This window comes from Hemicordylus capensis, chromosome 5 (assembly GCF_027244095.1).
Source record: "Hemicordylus capensis ecotype Gifberg chromosome 5, rHemCap1.1.pri, whole genome shotgun sequence".
NCBI lineage: Eukaryota > Metazoa > Chordata > Lepidosauria > Squamata > Cordylidae > Hemicordylus > Hemicordylus capensis.
This window is the reverse complement of record NC_069661.1, coordinates 73,387,107-73,405,538: the sequence shown is the minus strand read 5'-3', so window position 1 is coordinate 73,405,538 and position 18,432 is coordinate 73,387,107. Positions and strand designations below refer to the sequence as shown.

The window sequence follows — 18,432 nt, the reverse complement described above, 5'->3', positions numbered from 1 at the left end:
GTGAAAACCCCAATTGTGTATGGAGTGCTCCCCGATAGCTCACAGGGACTTTGATGTAAATCTAGATTCTCGTATGTGAATGCACAGCTGCCATTCCAAAGTTAAACCGCCATCTGGCAGGGCTCCTGGCAATACAGAATATTGTTCTGGCTAAGTGTAGTTTTCCCAGCACAGTATTAAGGGATTGTTCTCTTAAACTACGGGAGAGAGGAGTTAGGTGTTCTCTGATGCACATCCTGGCCTGCCTCTTCAATCTTCTGCTTGCAAAAGCTAATTTTTCATTTGGTTTCTCCCAGAAAATACCAGCAATAGCTTGTGGAGTTCACACCTCATATATCCCAATTAGCATTGCTTTTTCTGGCTTTCTCAGTGTGAAAGTGGTAGTTTTAAAACGCCCCGCCCGCCGCCCCAGATGTTCCTTTTGTTTGCCTGGACAAATATTTTACAACATCTCCTACACCTGGCATTGTCCCATCCTACGTTCTCCACAATCTATGTCCTTCCCTTAAAAAAAAAAAGCATGTGATTTGTGCATATTAATCGGTGTCATAACCCCTTGTTTCACCAAACCCTGGTTTCCTTTTGTTTCTGACTTTGCAAAAACCCTGGCTGTTCCCCCATGCCACAGTCATCTCACAGATCACAAAGCATTTCAGCAAAGAGACTGGAAAGCTGGAGGAGAGCTGGTCTTGTGGTAGCAAGCATGACTTGTCCCCTTAGCTAAGCAGGGTCTGCCCTGGTTGCATATGAATGGGAGACTTGATGTGTAAGCACTGCAAGATATTCCCCTCAGGGGATGAAGCCGCTCTGGGAAGAGCAGAAGGTTCCAAGTTCCCTCCCTGGCTTCTCCAAGATAGAGCTGAGAGAGATTCCTGCCTGCAACCTTGGAGAAGCCGCTGCCAGTCTGTGAAGACAATACTGTGCTAGATGGACCTATGGTCTGACTCAGTATATGGCAGCTTCCTATGTTCCTATGAGAAGAAGCACTGGGTTGTCTGGTAGTAACCAGCATCCAGACTGTTAGTCATGACTAAGTTCCATTGAAGCCAAGGGGACTTACCATAAGTTCATCATAACTTGTCTCATTGATTTCAGTAGTGCTTAGTTATGACTAAATAATCTGGGTACTGTCCAGTGCTTATGGTCTTACTAGTGGCCACCCCTAAGCTCGATCCATGCCAGAAGAGAAAGCCCCTATGTACAGGGAATTAGGGAACAGCAGGCAACAAAGGTAGGCCGGTCAAAGGAAAACAACATTACAAGAAATGAAAGAAAAGGGGATGTGGTACACAGGAAGCTGCCATATACTGAGTCAGAACTTTGGTTCTCTTAGCCCAGTATTGTCTACACTGATTGGCAGCAGCTCTCCAAGGTTTCAGGCAAGGATCTTCCCCAGTCCTAGCTAGAGATTCCCTGCCACCTAATGGTGCAGCGGGGAAGTAACTTGCCTAGGGAGCAAGAGGTTGCTGGTTCAAATTCCCGCTGGTATGTTTCCTAGACTATGGGAAACACCTATTTTGGGCAGCAGCGATATAGGAAGATGCTGAAAGGCATCATCTCATACTGCGCGGGAGGAGGCAATGGTAAACCCCTCCTGTATTCTACCAAAGAAAACCACATGGCTTTGTGGTCGTCAGGAGTCGACACCGAATCGACAGCACAACTTTACTTTACCTAGAGATTGACCTTGGGACCTTTTGCGTGCAAAGCATGTGCTCTGGCACTAAGTGAAGGCCACATCCCCAAATTATCCCCATTATCTCTCTGTTTTTTCTCTGCCATGCTAATGAATGTGGGGTAAGTGCAGATTCCGGGGAAACTGACATAGCATGGGGCATATATAAATCCACATATGGATTTCTATATGCCCCATCCTATGTCAGTTTTCCCTGAATCTGCACTATATATATACATGCCCCATGAGACATCATTTCCCCCTGAATTTGCACTGGTTATACGTACCCCACATTCATTGGCGCTGCAGGGGAAAAACAACAGAGAGATAATCTTGATAGCCCCAGGCATCGTGCTAGTGATGTTTCCCACCTCATGTTGTTCCTCTACTCTGTCTTCTGCTTCCTGCTGGGATTAAGCAGCCACACCAGAAGGGGTAGCTGTAGGCACACTACTTTCAGCTGAAGGTTTATGGGAGTTGGAAAGTCACCCAACAATTCCTTGGGTTTCTCTATGAAAATTTTATGCTTGTCTGAAACAATATAAACAAATGTAAAGTATGGCATGCAGATATTATCTCTTCTAATAAGCTTTCTTTTTAATAATGCAAAGACTCAGAAAGATTATAACTAAAGTTTGTGATAAAAGGGGATGTGATGATTTTAGTCTACCATAAGCATATATATAAAGAAACAATTGGTTTTGGTGTTGGTTAGCATCCCTGGCTCTCATCAGGGAATAAATCAAACACCCACAGCTGTGAATAGCTATTTTAAAGCAGGGCCAGGAAAATTTAATTGGACAAGCCTCATCCAAAGTTACAGAGGTCAGATCATGTTGTTTGCTGTACATTCACATTACTGCCTTCCAAGATCCTGCCATCTTCTAGTTATTAAACAGTGTACATAAATCCCTGATCTTTGTTGAGAGATGTTGTTTCCTTGGTGTCTTCTGTCTTAGAAAGCAGATCCTGAGTGCCAGATTTAAGAAAGAGGAGGGAACCAAACTAAATATTTGCTAAACAGATTAAGAGAGTTTAGCAACTGTGGTTAGTTTCAGACACAGTAACTCCATCACAAACACTCGAGCCAATTTTTGCTTTGTTTTACTCATTAGCGCCACAAGCGAATCCACAGTTACCTATACTCCAGGGCCCATTGCTAGAACTGACTGTGGGAGAGGATTGCAATCTAAATTCCCAAAGAAAGACTTTGACCACCAACTCTTATCCTCTAGGTTAGTGAGTCAGGGAATCTTTAAATTTGTAGGCACTTCCATGTGCATAGTTTCTCTGTTTATTGTCAGACCACATCTCCCTGTGTTGTGACAAACATCATCTGTGAATCTTCCCCAGGTCTCAGAAGCAACTAGCCAATCAGAACAGGAGGTTGTTTTGCGCAACATACATATGAACACAAAAGGGATGTGCCTGAACCACGGTTCAAAGCACAATTCGAGCACTTTATTGGAAACTGGTTCTGCTACATTCTACTTCCTGCTGGGGCAGGAAGCAGCCCAATAACCCTCCACACAGCGCCAGCACACACATGGTATCTGCACATTCGCACATTGCTGGCACTCTACTGAGGGTTATGCAGGAAGCCAAATGGGATCGCAGAGAGCAAGTAAGGACTTGCTCTCCTTTTCCTTAAAATTCCCAAACTAGTTTACAATAAAGTGCTCGAACTACACTTCAAACCACTGTTCAGGCACATCCCTAGATGTACACAATACATATGAACACAGCAACATAAAAACATCTCTCCACACCATGCAACAATCGAATTAACTTTAATGGGTAGCTGACTCGTTTTTATGAACCATTTTTATTTGGGAGTCAGGGAACTTTTTAATGCGTTATTTGGGGTCATCTTGAATAGTTCTCTCTCTTGCAGCAAAAACTAGTTATGTCCACAACAACTATTGTTACTTCCACTGCTTGCTTACAACCTGGGTGAACAAAATATTTTTAAAACCCTACATTTTAAATGGTAGTTTTGCAGGTTCATTTTCTCAAAGAGTTTTGAGAGATGAAGCTACAAAATTATTATGTAGCTTTATTATTGTTATTATTTTATTGAGATTCAACAACTGCCAAATCAATTATAATCCATATAGACATCCTAATCTTAAATATTGTGATAGTGTTTCTGCCTGTTTCAGTCTTGGAATAATGCTGCTACGGTAACATCATGTTATGTGATGTACTTGTCTGCCAAATAATGTAGTGAAGTGCCAAGTTGCACTGGAAACCATGTAAGTTGTGCTCCTGAAGTGCATGCCCACTGGTCTTATTTCTGCCAGAGCACTCTTGTGCAAAACCACCTAATGGCACAGTGGGGAAAGGACTTGATTAGCAAGCGAGAGGTTGCCGGTTCGAATCCCCGCTGGTATGTTTCCAGACTATGGGAAACACCTATATCGGGCAGCAGTGATATAGGAAGATGCTGAAAGGCATCATCTCATACTGCACGGGAGATGACAATGGTAAACCCCTCCAGTATTCTACCAAAGAAAACCACAGGGCTCTGTGGTTGCCAGGAGTCGACACCGACTCGATGGCACACTTTACTCACTTACTGTTGCGCAAGACCACTGTTTCCTTAGATGCTCACAGCAGCACAGGCCAATGGGAAATGCTGGCACAAGTATCTCAGTAGGCATCTTAAATTCAGCAATAAGAATCGGGTTTTATCATAGGTAGAAGACAAGCAGCCAGATGTTTGTGGGGATGTAGTCTGAGCATGCTAAAACTTTCTAGGTATGATGGGTCTTGTTGGAATTATTTTAATAGCCAGTTATTGACCTCATGGGCAGCCATTTTTTCTCCCTCTCTCACAGCACTAGAACCAGGGGTCATCCCATGAAATGGAGGAAATTTAAGACCAACAAAAGGAAGTACTTTTCCACACAGCACATAATTAATTTATGGAATTCTCTGCCACGGGATGTGGTGATGGCCACTAGCTTGGATTTAGCTTGGCTTTAAAAGAGGCTAAGAGAAATTCGTGGTCTATCAATGGCTACTAGTCATAAGAACATAAGAACAGCTGTACTGGATCAGGCCCAAGGCCTATCTAGTCCAGCATCCTGTTTCACCAAGTGGCCCACCAGATGCCGCTGAAAGCCTACAGGCAGGAGTTGAGGGCATCTCCTCTCTCCTGCTGTCACTCCCCTGCAACTGGTACTCAGAGGCATCCTGCCTCTGAGGCTGGAGGTGGCCTATAGCGCTCTGACTAGTAGCCATTGATAGACCTCTCTTCCATTAAGTTATCCAAACCCCTCTTAAAGCCATCCAAGTTGTTGGCTGTCGCCACATCTTGTGGTAGAGTCTGATGGCTATAGGCCACCTTCAGCCTCAGAGGCAAGCTTTGTTTGTTTGTTTGTTTGTTTGTTTATTGTTTTTGACATATTTGTATTCCACCCAAAATTGATGGCTTTGGGCAGTTTACAACAAAACAATACAAATTAAAACAAAATCAAAAGGATAAAACATTACAGCAATTTAAAATTTAATATAATATTAAAACTATTAAAACTGCAAATCTAATTAAAAGCCTCTAAATACCAGTTGCAGGTGATCTGGTGGGTTACTGTGGGAAACAGGATGTTGGACTAGATAGGCCATGGGCCTGATCCAGCAGAGCTGTTTTTATGTTCTTATGTAACGAATAATATGCTGACATGTACAGAACCATATTTGCATATGGGCCTGTTCAGTATTAGTGCTTGGCAGAAAAAGGTCAAATGGTGTGAAGTAATTTAAGATGACAAATTGACTATTGTGAAAGGAATGGTGCATGTCCTCCCTATGCCAGTTCTGTATTCCCTACCTTATGCAACTTCTTGTTCATATGTAATGGGTTCCAGATGTCAGCTCTCTCTAGGTTCTCATGGCTGGTTGGCTCTTTAGCCTTCCAATTTTCTGTTCCTAAAGGACCCAAGTCAGCACACCTCATGTTGCTATAGCTCAGTTATCTTGGTCTAGTTGATCAAAAGCTTTATTTCAGCATGGAAAAAATGCTAATTGGTATGTGGATGGCAGTATCTCTTGGCACTAGGGCTCCTCTGTATGCTCCTTTATAATTGGAGAGAACCAAATCCATTCAATTTGTCATTAAAATATCAGTTTGAACAAATGGAATGCTAGCATCACTGCACAAAGACATATTATTTCAAATCCTATTTATGTTGAATAGCACAGACAGGATATATTCCCTGTGGGTGCTTCTATGAATAAATACGGTGCAAAATGGAGGGTGGGGGCTGTCAGAATCTGGGCTCCTGGGACTGAAAGCGATTCAAGACTTTTGTGTAGGAAAAGGTTGTACCAAATCACTGTAACATCTCTGGAAATAATTGGTGTGAAAAGTGCACTCATCTAACAGAAAAATATGAAGTAGATTATTGCCATGTAACCTGTAAGGTTGCTGCCTTCATGATCTGCTTGTGGGTTTCCCTGAAGCATCTGACATGACTCTGTTGGGAAATGAACACTGGACTAGAGAGACCTTTGGTCTCATCCAGCAAAAATACATTCTGTGCTTTGTCACTATGACAAGGAACAGGGCTATATTGCCAAAGATATCTCTTGACAGTTCTAGTGGGTGCTGTTGAACATTTGCAACAAAATGCAAAATCCTGGTGTGTGGATGTGTCATTTTTTGAGACTTTCACAATGAAAAGAGGCTTTTATATATCTGTTCATCTATGCCATTTGAACCTCATACATATATATATATATATATATATATATATATATATATATATATATATATGGAGAGGCATTCTTCTTTTTTAAAATAATCACTGTCTTTACTTCTTAGCATCTCAAACAAACTCACATCATGTCCAATCCATCCAGCTCTAAGTCAACTCATGTATCCATGGATACTGTTTTTATCACAGCGAAAGGCATTAGTTGCTGGTAGCTCTTTACCAGACAGAAATGGAAAGGACATCATATCAAAAACCAAAGCGAGATTAAAATCTAATGTGATAGCCTAAAACCTACATAGTTTGCAGAAGCTAAATGTATAATGATGAGGGTGTCAGAAACGATTCTAGACTCAGGCGCTAAGAGGGGCTAACTATGCCAGTTCTGACTGTTCTGAGTCATATGAGCACATGGAAGTGTCATCTGGACTTTCCTAAATAACACCTAAGATGTTTTTGTTCACAGTCTACACATCATGGCTATATCAGGGGATAATCTTACTGAGCCATATAAAAGAGGAGCAACATATATCTGCAAATATATTTAACAGCACTCTGGGGTGGAGATATAGTTTAATTGCACTCTAGTTTAACAGCACTCCAGAGGGAGGACCAGATGCATGGCTTGCATTTTAGGTTTGAATAAGCTTCCTTTCCCTGCAGTTTTGTGCACACACAGACATCTTTTTCTGGGTCTGTGTGTGCTTCTCCCTACCCCTGGGTTCAAACATCTCTCCTGCTCTCTTTCTTAGTCCCCAATGCCACTGTTTTTTCAGTTCTCAAATGAAAAATATCTTGGCTCCAGAGGAAGGAGAGAAAACAACCCCACCAGGTGTTGTTGTGCACCCTGTGGTTGCTAGGTAACAGTGACATACCTCCTTTCCCACAAGCAACCAAGAGAATTAAAAAGTGGGAGAGAAACAGATGGGAAGGGAGGAGTCAGAGTTCTGGTCTACTCATGCATCAGTAAGGGGTGGTAGAATAGATTACACACATTAATACTATAGGTGGCGGGGCTCATTTTTTTACACTCTCCTTCTTTACAAAGGCTCTCTGCAACTATAAGAACAGTATTACTGGTTAAGGGGTGGGCTAGAATCTTTCTCCCTGGTGTGCTAGATTTCTGCTTTCAGAGAGTTTTTTATTTGGGGGGACATTAAAAACAGATATTCCACACCTGAATATTCCACACCTGAGTTCTACCACCTTATTTACTTTATTCTGCTGCATGTATAGATTCTGCCAGAGCAAGGGAGTACCAGAAATAAGATGGAAGAGGGTATTTATTTAGGCACCCAACATCACTTTCTAAGGTAAATGTTATTTTAAAATTTTATATCCCACCTATTTTATATATGCTACATTTAGACTTTTTTTGTGAGCCACACTGACTCAAGATATAATGTAGATTCCCATAATGTGATTGCATTTTTCATCCCACCTTGAACTCTCCTGTAATTAATGTTAACTCTCTAAACATACAAAGAAATTACACAAATTCCTCAGGTTTTTTCACCCTTCAATTCTAGTTCAAGCAAGACATGAATGAATGAATGATCTGCAGAAATTTTCTACAGAAGGTCAGCCTATATTCTCAGCTTGGCTCTCTGGAGCAAAGCTCAAGAGAAAATTCATGACCACTCCCCCCCCCCCATCATATAGCTGCTTTTACAGAGAGAGAATAATGTAGAGCCCTCAGTGAAACTGGCTGAACAAAAAGGCCAAAGACACAATGGATTTTACAGCCATCTTGTTGCCATCATGATGCTTACACTTGTAGGTAACCAAGGGAATCAGGTTACCTACAATGTTTGTATTCCTACAAGTTTGTATTCCTGTACAGTGTTACTTACAGGTCACAGTCACCAGTGTTTGGTGACTGTAAAAAGTGACTATACAAGGCAAAGACCAATTAGTCTGCATCGTCCCTTAGTCTGTTCGTACTAGTATCTGCACTCTGTATGCTGATCAACGCCTTTGTATGAAGATGACGACGAATATTTATATACCACTCTTCAACCAAAGTTTTCAAAGCAGTTTACATAGAGAAATAAATAATACATAAATAAGATGGTCAGTCCTCTGTCCCCAAAGGGCTCACAATCTAAGAAACATAAGGTTGACCCCAGCAACAGCCACTGGAGGAATGTTGTGCTGGAGCTGGATAGGGCAATGCCTAACTGCTTCTATATAGGCCATTACACATTTTGATGTGCTTAATTTACATCATGACATTTGTCTCATATATACATTCATAAAAGTGGAAAAGTAGACAAATCACTTCCAAACATTTATTTAGACACTTATCGGGCATTGCTTTTTGGTCTCCAAATATATTTTCAGTTGCTTACACTTATGTATTAGCCTGATTTTGGTCATGTATTGTAAAGTATAATTGATGGAGGTTTATGAAAAATGTAAGATGAAACTTTTAACAAATTACTGTAAGAATGCCTCTGTGTGCAATTAATGAATCGAAAATGGAAGAGAGTTGTTTAAAAATGTATGTACAAAAACATTTATCTACCTCTTTGGGGTAGTTTTTTCTGTTTGACTTACAAACAAATGCAGCTTTTGGTGACTTCTGCAACTAAAATATTTCAGAAAGCATCAGAAAAAATGTCTCTTCAATGAATTAGTATTACTAATATCATCTACTCTTAGTCAGCAGAGATCGCCAATATAGCTAGATCTCTGTCACAGATGTTCATTAAACACCAGCTGACTTTCTCAGAAGCCTTCATTGGAGCTCTTTATTTTATTAAAAAAAACTTCTTACCTATAAAACATAGTTGAGTGACTGCCTCTAATAGCTGCTGGTACCCCAATTTGTGTGTTTTCCCAAAGTACTCTTGATGCACAAACAATTGAACTGAAGCTGCTTTGGATAGATCGGACTTGGCTGTCTTGCTCTTGTTGGCTGATTGATTTTTTGACATCCTGCGACCCCTAGTGAGCAACAAAGATTGCCAGCAGAGCAGAAGCATCTCTTCCTGTCCAGTCTTTGTTGTTCTGGGGTCTTCTTGGGGTCTTCACAGCAAGCTTACAGTATTTCATTTAGTTTTAGATAAACAATAAATTGGATTTCACTTTTCCCACTGAGTTGCCATGCTGTTGATGCTCATCTTCTAATCTTGACTAATTGTTTTATTGTATTGCAACAATAAAGATAAATGCTGTCAGATTATGCATGGAGAATGTGTGGAAAGTAAATACTCATTGCATACAACAGAAACCTTAAGGTGCCATACCCAAACAATGTAGTTGCAACCTATTGATCTCCATGAGTTAGGACTGCAGCCTCCATGCATGCAGAGAAATAATGCATCATTTCAGAAGTCAGAGAAGCCCATTTCCAATAACCTGGGATGGAGGAGTGGAGCAGTGGGAGAGATATGAAAAAGTGAAAGTAAATTAATATGGAAGAGGAGAGTTGGCTAAAAAATAATTCCCTTCCTCATAAGCAATGTAAAAATATGCTAGAAAACATCAATCGCTGATCATAATCATATATGTACTTATGATTAGGTACCACTGAAGTATGCAGAATGGAGCTAGTTGCTACTTTTTGGTAGGATCAGGTCTTTGGAAAAAAGGGAATTACAAACAAATTTTGCTCACTAAAGTGCATGCTTGCACATAAATGCACACTTGCGCATAGCTCCTGGCAGCTGAGCACAAGACAAGACAAGATTCACAATGATGTGCAAGTATTTGTGAAAATCAAGGAGTGTTGACTTCAAGACATGAAGAAAACTTAAGTGAATCTTTAGTTTTATCTGTGTAATGTTGCTTGCAGGGGTAGAGGTAATCAAGGCAGGGCCTCCAACAGCCAGGTTCTAGTCTAGTGCCATACCCCCTGTACCAGCAGGACCATGTTTCTCCTGCAAACTTTGCCTCCTGAGCCATGTTTCTCAAGAGTGTCACACCTGGGCTGCAATACAAGCTCTGCCACTTGATTGACCTCAGCTTCACAAAGTCTTATAAAGGCAAGCTCTGAGGGTGGGGCTTTCAGCCTAAGCAACTTGTCTTGCTGGGAGAGGATGCTGCCTAGCTAAGTACCTCTTTCCTTCTCCCCAATCCTTATTTTTGGAAAGGTTTTGGAACGTAGCCTCTTGCATAGCTTCAATTATGTTACCTGCCTCTGGCCCTTATCATCTTCAGCTGATGCTTTTGGAACTGGAACTTCTACCTGTCACAGACTACGCTTTTCATTTCAGACTGAGAATTCAACCCCCCGACATACACACACACACACACACACCCATCTGCTAAGATACAAAGGCCTGACAGCTTGTGGCCTGACCCTGGACAGCCTGGTGGTTTCTGTTATGGAGCGATGGAAAGTTTGAAAACTGCTGCTTCATTTCCCCACCAAACCTACAATTATGTCCTTCCACCTGTTAAAGCCTATTCTAATATGATACCTTCTTTCCCTGTTATTTGAATTTCTAAGCTGCCTAGGTGGTAATTTTCAGACAAAAGCCTGCTATTTAGTCCCTAACTGGCTGGTAACTGCCCATTCCCTGTTCTGTAAGCATTTCTTCAGAAGCTCTCGATCATAAAGTTATTTATGTGACCTGATCTATTTGCCATACTTCTTTTTTTCAATCCACTTTAATTGAAATAGAGAGGCCAATGTTTTTATTGAGGATACAATATGGACATGTGAGTGAATACCATTAGTTGTGTAATATTTTAGTTGGTGGTACATGAAATGTCAATGGTAACGTCAGGCAAGATTTGTAATAGAGAACATTTGAACTTACCAGCTTGAAAGTAGGTTCATGATTCATACCAAGAATTATTCAGTCCTATACAGAATCTGGGCTTTCTGTATTCATCAAATAAAAATTCTCTCATTAAGTCAAAGAAAAAGGCCTTTTGGCGAGTGTAGGAATAGGTTAGGTAACATCCTATCCTGCACGTCTCTTCTGTGTTACCCAGCTATTCAGAACATAGAGAGGTGCATAGAGACAGAGAATTAAAATAGGAACATAGAACTGCACTGTTCCTTTTGCTAAGGCAGACAGAGCAAACCAGCAAGTTTCAGCATATGACAGCTGTTCATTTACTAAGAGGTCATTCACATGACTGGATGGGCGGGGCGGCGGGCAGAGGGGAAAGCTGTTTAAGCCTACCTTCCCCCCAGACAAGCAATGACTTGTTTCTGGAGGCATGGACCAGGCTCCCAGATGAGCAGTGCTATGTGGCGCAGTGCACAGCTCTGGAGGCTGGGACAATGCATCCCACAATGCACTGCACGACATGTGTGAGGCACTGGGGGATTCCCCCAGGAGACAGGCGCTCGAGGTGCCCTTCTGTGTCTGCTAGGGCTAAACATCAGCAAACATGCGATCCCAGAGCCTGTGTTAAAGGCTTGCCCGAGCCCTTAACCCTGGCTAAAAGCCAGGTTTTAAAAACAGGACTAGGCAGTGCTGCCCGGCTGGGATTGGGCCTGATCCTGGCAGTTCTCATGCACAGCCTAACCCAGGCTGGGCTTCCCTAGCCAGAGTTAGAGTGTGCATGAGAACAACCTCTAAGCCTTTATAAAGTGGACCAAGGTATGGCCCATTAAGTAAATATGAGTCCTGCTGGCCAGTAAGTAATCACTGCTGTGTGTCCATCCACTATCAGGGGTATGGCAGCTGTTTATGAAGAACAAAACTTTTCTGTTGTGGCACTAAGATTAAGGAATGCTCTCTTGTAGGAGGTCTCCCTGCTTATCTTTTGGCAGCCATAGAAAACAGGAGTGGCCCTTCCATAAAGCCGGGTGAGATGGTTACCTCATGTACAGGGATGAGGAGAGGCACAGAGGTTGGAAAACACTGGGCCCATGTCACCATGGGTAACATCCCATGAACCTCCTTGCTGCCCACTGCCACTGGCCTTACTTAACCCACTGGGACATGTTGTTGATTTCCCCCTGCTCTTTTTGTAGGGTGGACATCTTCTTTCCTCTCTTCTCCCACAATGCAAGTTAGGAACACCACTTCCGCCACTGCCTGGCTGGATGCCGTAGTCTGAGAGTGTTCCTGTGCCGCCACTGCTACTACTGCCTCAGCAGTGTGGCCTGAGCACCCACCCACATATGGGGGCATCATAGTGTCCTTCACTTCTGGCAGCAAAATGTCTTAGACTTCCACTGTGTGAAAACCGTGTGAAATAAATATTTCATTGCACTTCTGGGAAGCCTTTGAACTCTTTAGTTTGCATTTTAATGCCATTACTGTTAAGGGGCTCTGTACACTTTTATTACTTTAATGATATTTTATATATTGTGTTTGTATTTTACCAAATGTTATTAGCTGCTTTTAGCATTTTAAAAAAGATGCGTGGGATATGTAGTTATATAACTGAAAATACATAACTGAATACATAAATTTTATTACTGTTCTCGTATTTGTCAAAGAAACTCATATGTTCCAGCGGTGGATGGTGTTTGTTGTGTTCAGTGATGATATGATGGTCCTACAGACTTGATTTCATTTGTTTTGTCCAATGAACTTGTTATACAGCTAGCCTGTTTGGGGGCTCCCAAGAGCACCCCTACACCTGATTTGGAGCTACAGGTTTGTAGTTTCCATTTTGCCTCTCTGAACCCATGGGATTGTGAGTTCACCATTCAGTTTGCATGAGCTAACTCATGGGGTATGTCACTTGACACATAGCTTGGAAAAGGTGGCTCTAGGTCAAGAGTAACCTGCAACTGCAGGAGGACTATCCCTCTGCTCGCCTCCCTGATTCCAATCTAGGTGAAGACGCCAGAGTAGGCGTGAGTTAATTAAGCGCTATTCTTCTAAAGAACTAGCCAAAGGCTCTCCCCCTATGTTGGCACATCGGACCAGCTCATCATCTTTGCAGGACAGGCTAGATAAGAGGGAACAGGCTGATCTCCTTCCCTAACAAGAGTGTTAATGGCTGGCTTGGGGCATGAGAAACAAGCTTGTTAAAACATTGCTACGCATGCCCAAGGTCCTTCCTGACCACGAGGATGCTCTGGTGCACGCATTTCATTCTACCCTACACAGGTTTCTTAACCTATTCACCTCATTGTGCTGGTAGAGCACACCCAGAGAAGTCTGAACTGAACACAATGTATTCCTATGTTTATCACCATTGTCACCCTTTCCAAGAGAAAGGTGTGGTCACCATTCTGCCTCAGGGCAAGATGCTGCCTATTTCAGCCCTCAAGACCATCAAACTGTGTGTCTCTTCCTTGGATTCATCCGTTGCATGTTTGTGTATTTGGGCATTAGCTACACTAACTTGGTGTGCCTGGACTCTCGTTCCTGCCCTACTTGTCGCCTCCAGATCAGCCTGGCTTCTAAGCCCAATCTGTGCAGCGCACTTGGCTGCATCCAGCTACAGGTCTCCCGAGATCAGACCCTCTTTGGATTCTTCCTGGTTCTTTGATCCTCATGTGGCACTTGGGTCCCTGCTCTTGCCTTCCTGCCTGTCCCATAGGAAAGAGGTCCCTCGACGTTGGTCAATCTACAAGGGTCCACACACTTCACCAGACGGGCTTAGGTATAACTAATCTCTGCTCCAAAGCCTCTGGCCCAGGGGCGTAACTATAATAGGGCAAGGGGAGACAGTTGTCTGGGGGCCCACTGCCTTGGGGGGGGCCCAGAGGCAAGTCACATGACTGACTCCCCCAGCTGTGCACCCACCCAGGCTTCCTTCAGTTTGTATTCATCCTCCGAAATTCATGTGAGTGTTAAGACCTGGAGCTACCAGAACAGCATGTCTTTCTCTAGTACCATTAAATGACTTGCAGTGTCGTCCACAATTTACAAAACCTTTTTAAAATTAATTTAGGATTACTATGCTTTTGTTACCACTATTCAGCCTCATTTAAGATTTCTTTACTTCATGAGCTGAGCTTCAGTGAGGGGGGGCCTATTTTAAAATCTTGTCCACTATCAACCTTGCCCACTCCAACCTTGCTATGCCTCTGCTCTGGCCCCCCTCTGCTTCTGCTCTCTTTAAATCCAAAGCTGTTCTCTGAGACCATTTCTCTGGTCAGCCTTGAGTGGATTTAATCTGGATGTCAAGCCAAAATGCCTCTCTGTGAGCTTCAATTTAGTCCTATTGATTTATTAGCCTTGCTAGTTTTATTAGTTAATGTTGTGTTGCTTATTAACCAAAAGCTCTCTTCCATAGCCCCCTAAACCCTAAATAAACCTGATTCTATTTTCTGAACTTCAAACACTCTGTCAGTCATCCCTGCGACTGAAGCTTTGCTCAAATTTATTGTGAAAATAGCTGCCCCATCTAAACTTTCTAGTTCCCCACACAAGCCCCAAAGTAGTCAGAGGTGTATGCCAATTCCCCCAGGAGCAGCATCATTAACAAACTGCCGGTACCGCACAATGTATGAATGCTATATTTCTCCCCTTACATACACACACACATATACAATTTCACAGCTAAGTATATTGTACATTCTCTGTAGCGTGAGCTACATTCTATATAAAATATTGCCTGATGGAACTAAAATAAACTGTGCATGTTCACATGTCAAAAAAGTACACACTAAGGTTGTTCACACAACATCTTCTGGGCCGGGGAGGGTGGGTGAGGGGAAGGCAGGAGAACGCCTAGCTTTCCCCCAGACAATTCAGTGGCAATCCCAGCCATGCAGCTTGCGCACCCACACAACTGGCACTGCCACGAACCAGTTTTCTGCACCCACACAACTGGCATTGCAACGAGCCAACATTCTAGAGGTCACCTAGCCTCTAGATATCCCACAATGCACCGTGCAATGAATGTGGTGTGTTGAGGGATTCCCCTGTGAACTGGGCACTCTAGGCGCCCAGCTCTGTGTATTCACATGACCCCATACTGGGTAAAAGGGCACACTCCCGCCCTTTAACCCAGATAAAAGGTCGAGTAAAATTCCTGGGCTACCTGTGGAGGCAACGCTGGGATCTGCCACAATCCTGATGCTTCACACAAGCAGCCCTAACCAGGTAGGGCTGCCCAAGCCTGGGTGGGGCTGCTCGTGTGAACAGCCTCAATATGTTAATCATTAGAATCCAATAATGTGCTGACAGATGATTATATATGTCACCATGTTCCATAACAAAGGCTATCAATAAAACAATAAATGTAACACAGAATCATAAATGTAATGGCTGTATTATATTTATCTTATTCTGAACCATTGTTAGGGAACATAATTTAAATTTTATTTTTGTATAAAGGTCACTTTTTATAAGCACATATAAATATTGTGCAATATTCAAACTGCTCCAAATTATGTGTGTAATTAGTTTACACTCATTATTATTATGTTTACTTTTGGGAAGTAAAACAAAAACAGTATTTTAAAATATTTGCAGCAAAACTTTTGAAATATAGGCCTGGTTTACACAATAGTTTAAATTTAGGTTTAATGTGAGTTGCCAACATTAGCGGGATTGTGTGAACCCACACCAAGGTAGTTTATGGCCCAAGTTGAATCTGAGGTTCCTGCCTTAGGAAAGAGAGAACTGATTAACATCATAAGTCATTTGAAGTCATTTAACAGTTCATCTGCCTGCCTCAGAGACACCCTATATGTACGTTATAATGTACTATATGTACGTTTAAAAAGGTTATCCTTTTTTAAAAAAAATCCGATAACTTCCTTAGAATACTATTAATCTGAACACTTCTCACGTGTGTAGAAACTGCCTAAACAGTTTTGGACCATTTCCCAGTTGCCCTAGTATTCAGTCCTCATAAAATGAAAACTGTAGGCCAGCTACATATGATCAGACCAAATAATCATGAGCACACAAATACCTGAAATTCATGTTTAAATCAATTGGGCTATGAAGCCAGGTAGGTTTAACATTATTTACTTTTAACTAATCCATTTCATAGGAACAGAGGAAGCGACGTCATACGAAGTCAGAGCATTGGTCCCTCTAATTCAGTGTTGCCTACACTGCCTGGCAGCCGCTCTCCAAGGTTTCAGGAAGGAAGCCTCTCTTCTCCCAGCCTTACCTGAAACTGCCAGGGATTGAACCTGGCATGGAACCTGAAAAATATTATACTATAACAAATATTCCAGAGCTGACAATTTCATTCTTTCAGTGGACAGAATTGTTGCTGAATATTTGCAGAGCATCACAGAGGCTCAGCCAATCAATTCCAAAGGCTTCACTAACACTACATTTAGGGCTCTTAATTGTAGACAAATCTAAATAGCTGAGTTACACTCACGCACGCACACACGGAACAAAGCAAAAGTCCCAATCAGGCATTTGATGCCTCAGTCTCAGCATTTATTTGCATTGAAATAGCTATTTTATTCTGAAGCTACGAAGTCAAGGAGAATCCACTGATTCTGGCACTGGATCAATAGATTCAAGTGAACTCTATTTTAATTCACACTTGACTTTGACTTGACTGTAACTCCAAGTACACTGATAGTCCCCAAAATAACTTATTTAAAAGATGTTGGTTTTGGACATTTGAATTAATCTGGAATGATTATGCTTAAAATAAAATCTTTTCTCCTCCCTCCTTCTCCACTAAATGTAATATCTGTAGCATGTGAGAACTCTACAGATTTATTTTTAGGCTGTCTCAAAAGTACTTAGAACTATTAATGGTGCCCAAGAATGCTGAGTTCTCACAAACTCTGTGGCTGCAGAGCCTTGTCTGTACCATAGATTTGCCCTTGGCTGCAGGATAAACAAGTACATATTTATAGCCAAGCCCATATCAAATAAAATTAGTTTTTGAAAAAGCAGGCAATGAATTGCATCCCCCAATCCATGTGTAATTGTTTCTCAAATGCAGATGTAAGTGCAGAGTTCAGCCACATGCTGTCACCCACAGTGGTAGGAGGACAGGAACTGACCGGATGTGTTCATCCCAGCTGAGCCAGAAATCTGACTCCAAATCAGGGGCGTAGCAAAGTTGGAGTGGGCCCAGAGACAAGACTTTAAAATACCCCCCCCCCCCGAAGCTCTGCTCGTGAAGTAAAGAAATCTTAAATGAGGCTGAATAGTGGTACCAAAAATCATATAACAGAACATCGTCCTAAATTATTTTTTAAAAGATTTTGTAAACTGTGGGCAATGCAAGTCATTTAATGGTACTAGAGAAAGACATGCTGTTCTGGTAGCTCCAGGTCTTAACATGCACATCAGTTTCGGAGGATGAATACAACTGAAGGAAGCCCCGGTGGGTGCACAGCTGGGGGAGTCAGTCATGTGACTTGCCTCTAGGGGACCCCCAAGGCAATGGGCCCCCAGACAACTGTCTCCCCTTGCTCTATTATAGTTACACCCCTGCTCCAAATACAACTGAGACAGAATTCAGGAGCTCACAGAAAAGTTCAGCAGCTCATTTCATGTGCAAGGTGCAAAAGAATTAGACTTTAAAACACAAACATAACAGAAGCCGCCGCCATTGCAGTCAGTGATTCTTCATGTAAATAGGCTACATGCTGTTATTTGCCCAGATAAGTTCCAAAAGGTAATATTTGTATCAGCTCACAGACTTCCACAGAGGATCACAATTGGGCAATGTTAGGTATGCTGTTGAAAGTCAGGAATTAAAGATGCGTGAACTCTTGTGAAAGCAACTGAAATGATTGTGTGCCAGCTCCAATGTTGACTGGGTGCCATGCCCTGCCAGACATTCAACCACAATCCATACCATAGATCAGATCATGGTTGAATGTCCAGTGGGGCATGGTGCCCAGCCAACATTGGAATTGGCATAGTATCACTTTATCAGCTTTCACGGGAGCATGCATGCTCCACGTCCTGACTTTGAAACATAACTAATATTGCCTGATTGTGAAAACCAGCTCATACCGTAGCCTGGTTCACACAATTGTTTGAATCTAGGTTTATAGTTAGTAACCAACATTGGCATAATCATGTGAACCCATGCCAAGGCAAGAATCTCAGATTCATCTCGGGAAACAAACCAACATAGGTCATCTTGGCACAGGTTCTCACTATCATGCTAATGTTGGTTATTGACTTTAAACCTAGATTTGACCATTTGTGTGAACCAGGCTTGTATCAT

The 18,432-nt window shown here is 42.2% G+C and overlaps 1 long non-coding RNA gene across 2 annotated transcripts in view; it reads left to right on the top strand.

The window, feature by feature from the left end:
- Positions 1-18,432, top strand: part of LOC128326938 (uncharacterized) — a 42,728-nt gene that overhangs the window by 9,159 nt on the left and 15,137 nt on the right. Inside the window, exon 2 of one of the 2 annotated variants that reach the window (XR_008308351.1) lies at positions 7,627-7,703. The exons of the other annotated variant lie outside the window; for it this stretch is intronic. This is a non-coding gene — a long non-coding RNA (uncharacterized LOC128326938). The remainder of the gene's footprint in view (positions 1-7,626; positions 7,704-18,432) is intronic. 2 annotated transcript variants of the gene reach the window in all.